The sequence below is a fragment of the Asparagus officinalis genome, chromosome 5 (genome assembly GCF_001876935.1).
Source record: "Asparagus officinalis chromosome 5, Aspof.V1, whole genome shotgun sequence".
Taxonomy (NCBI): Eukaryota; Viridiplantae; Streptophyta; class Magnoliopsida; order Asparagales; family Asparagaceae; genus Asparagus; species Asparagus officinalis.
Genome location: NC_033798.1, coordinates 57,733,942 through 57,738,083, shown reverse-complemented (window position 1 = coordinate 57,738,083; position 4,142 = coordinate 57,733,942).

Genomic DNA, 4,142 nt, shown 5'->3' with positions numbered 1-4,142 from the left:
TTTGGGTTTGAGAACTGATGAAACTTTTTCATCACAATGTTCCCACTGCATAACTTTCTCAGATAAACTTTCTAAAATTTCTAAACTTCATCGATACTTTTCTTCATGAAATCCCCATGACACATTGATTCTAAGAATTTTTTTAAAGAATAATCCAATCATTTATAGATGATTTGGCATAATCGACACTTTTCTAAACTGTGGTGAAGACATTTGGATAAGAAGATCCTTAAATTTGTCAAAAAACTTCTAGAATGGCTCTTCCGGGACTTTCTTAAAATTATAGATGCTGTTTCTAAGCTTAACTGTTTTAGTGATAGGGAATTTTTTTTGGAAAAATGGTTATAAATTCATCCCAATTTAAGATAAAATTTATGGGTAAGCTATACAACCATTTCTTGGTTTTGTTCTTAAGAGCAAATAGAATAAATCTATGCCTAATCACATCCTAAAATAGTTCTCTAATTTTAATCATAAGATAGGCTTCCTCAAACTTGGAGATAAAAATATAAGCGTCTTCGATTTCATTTCATAAGAATTCCGGAAGCATGTTTATGAAATACGATCTAAGCTCAAAATTAGTTCCATTGATCTTGGGTAACTTAATGCAATATGAGATTGTATTTCTAGTTGGGTAACATATATCTTGAAGAACGGATGGATTAGTGTTAGAAATTTCTTTGGTCTCAAAAAATGGTTCAACACGGATTATACAATTGGTATTTTCACTAATCCAAATTCGCATACACCAAAAAAATATTTTTGGGGAAAAAATTTTCTATGAAAATTAAAGAGAAAGATCTAGGAAAAATAAGTTAATTAAAATGAGTTTTTTTTAATTAGGAAAAAGACCTAACACAAGTTGAAAATTTTTTAAGAGAAAAACTAAAAGACCTAAAAAGATAATGAGAAGAAGGAGAAGGATAAAAAAAAATTTAACTAAAACAAATCAAGAGCATTCAATTTGTATCAATCATCCTTAATTCTAGGGTTAAGCTTAAACTCAACGAGACCAACTCATAACCAAAAACTCATATAGTGAAAATATATAAATTTACTTGGTCAGTTAGCTAGGTAAGGATAGTATTAGATAGAGATCAAAAACCAATTAAGTACTTCATTCCTTACGGAACGCTTTATGGAACTCCCTAAACCTTACATTAGACACCAATAAATTCAAGTAAAGTTAAACTGATTCACTTAAGAATTTCTTGTCCCTTAATGAGCTCGAGCCCTTAGGAGCCAACGTCTAATGAGTTTTAAAAGGCTTTAATTTGTGTAGTAAGGAATTAGTGATTTGTGGGCTAAGCAAATAGTGATGAAATCCCTCATCTTATCTTAATTAGTGAATTTGCCCTTGAGAATATTTTCAAGCGAGTGTCAAATCAAGATGCTTAAATCACTTTTGTGAATTCCTACTAATCATATGTAACATAACCCTAGGAATTAAAAGCAACTAAAAAAGGATGTAAAAATAAAAGTTTTTAATTATGATTAACAATCAAACAAATGTGAGAAAGAGAGCTCTTATTTTAGTTTATTATCTTATTAGTAATTTTCCAAGTGGTGGATGAATTTTATTAGGGTTGACAAAAGTAAAATATTTTTTTAGATCCTAAATTTCTCTAATTGTGAGAAACTAACTAAAGTGGTATAATTAAAATTATTAGAAAGAGGACTTACCTTAAGTAAATATTCAATCTTTAATCTTCAATCATCGATCTTCAATATTCAAAGTGGTTCATTCACAAGAAAACACACAAATTAAAAAACCAAAATAGAAAAATCTTAATTATAAGCACCTTCCCCAGCAACGGCGCTAAAAAATTGATAGGAGGTAAATAATATCTAAGTTGAAAGTGCATAACTATTAAGTTATAGAATAATAGATGTCGATCCTTGAGGAATGTGTTGTATGAAATAATCAAAATTAGTTTCTAATTTGTGTAGACAATTAAGAGTGATAACGTGGACAGATAAAGAGAATTGGTGTGCTTATATACAAATAAAACAAAACTATATTAAGAGGGGAGAAGAAACTAGAGGAAAATAAGAAACAAATAAAGTAAAATCAAGAATAAAGAGGAAATCACAAGTAAAAGATGGAGAAAAATAATTAGAGAAATGAGGAATATAGAATTAAATCCACTAATCAATTTCATTTAAAATTTATGAACTATTCTCTTTTCATCATATTATACTTTAGATTTATTAAACATAGACTATCAAACCACTTAAGAAAATCATAACCAATCAAATTATTATCTAAGTAAAATTAACATTTATGAAAAGAACAACAACTAGATATTAATTCTAGAATTAATAAGCATAACCTATCAAACTAGTTAAGATAAGCACAGATTGTCAAATTTTTCTATTACTAATTAGTTATCTAGTTAATTATCCTAAATATGATCATTTTAAGCATAAGAGAGAAATTCACAAATTATAATAGAAATCAAACTAGTTTCATAAATTTCTAGAATTCTTACAAGATTTTAATTACACATTTAGGGAAATAAAGAGATAAAATCTAAACTAGAGAGTATGAAAGAAAGAAAATAAAATATAAGAAAAATAAAAACTTACATTACAAGAGGGTTTTAGCCTCTTAAAGGCAATTCTTCATCTTCATCTTCATCTTCGTCAACAAATGAAGAGAAGAAAAGAAAAATATGAAGAGACAAAAAATTCTTTTATTAATTGTAACAAAGTTACAGTTTTAGAATATCTTCTCAATTAAGAGTAACACTTTTCTCTAATTGGAGTTTTTACAAAAAAAATTTACACCAAACCCCTCATAATCGACCCCTATTTATAGTCTATCACAATGAATGAGAATCCTTGGATTTTACTTGGAGAACAAGGATTTAATCTCAACCAGAAACTATTTACTGTTGCGAACCAATTGGTTGTCTAATCAGTTGGCCGACCGATTAGTTTGCAACAGATTTTTATTTGGGAAAAATGCTTCCAGCCCCCAAAAGCCAAGTGAACGTGCTTCCCACCCCCAAGACTTGGTCAATGGGTGTTTTACCCCTAAAAATAAAGATTGTGTTCTCTGAGGTCCCAAAACACAAAACCCAAGACATTAAAACATGTGAAGACCATAATACCCTTCTCTCTCTCTTTCTTTTTTTATTGACAATATGATGAGGATTATTTTATTATTTTTCTCCTGCTCTCTCCTCTTATCATGATGTACCAAGAGGAATAAGTTGAAATGAATTGATGAGGATTATTTTATTATTTTTGTTTTTTATTATTTTGTTGTTTGTATTGGGAGGTTGTTAAAGTTACGGTTGATTGTTAATGTTACGGGTTTGGTTGTTAAGGTTAAGGGTTTGTTGTTAAGGTATTGAATCCTCTCTGCCTCTCTTTCTTCTTTTTTATTAAAATGATGATGAGATTATTGTTATTATTTTTTGTTTCTCCTAATCTCTTTATCATGATGTACCAGAGCAGGAATAGCTTAAATGATTGGATGAGGATTATTTTGATTATTTCGTTTGTTATATTGTTGGGTTGTTTTATTGGAAGGTCATTTTTTCTTAATAAGTTTTATTGGTTGTATTTTACCCAATATTATTATATTCATATAATAATATGGATAATTTGGATAATTAATTTTTATTTTATTAATTTTATTAATCATGTTATCAATTTTTGAATTACAAATATTAATAAATTCAAATCACTTAATTGGACAATTAGATAAGGTGACATTAAATGATTAATTAACATATGATTTAGTTAGTAGGATTAATTAATATAAAAAATAGTAATTATCATAGAAAGTTTTCTAACTTCCTCTTTAAAGAGTATATACGAGTATATATTATTATAATTTAAAATTGAACTTATTCAAAATTAGCTTAAAAATTCCCATTTGTATAAATAGCGCTCTGTCATATTAATATATCATTTTCAAAAGATCAATACATGTTTTTTTTAACAGGCTAATCTTTATATCTTATAACCATAAATCTATAATACGAAATTAAGGCAACCCCACTTAATATGCTAGATCTTCTAATATTTTCTAAAAATTGGATTTGTATTACAGAATCTTATATATCCTATGTGATGCCACGATATATTAGGATAACTATATTTTGTACTATTCAAAATAATTATTAACT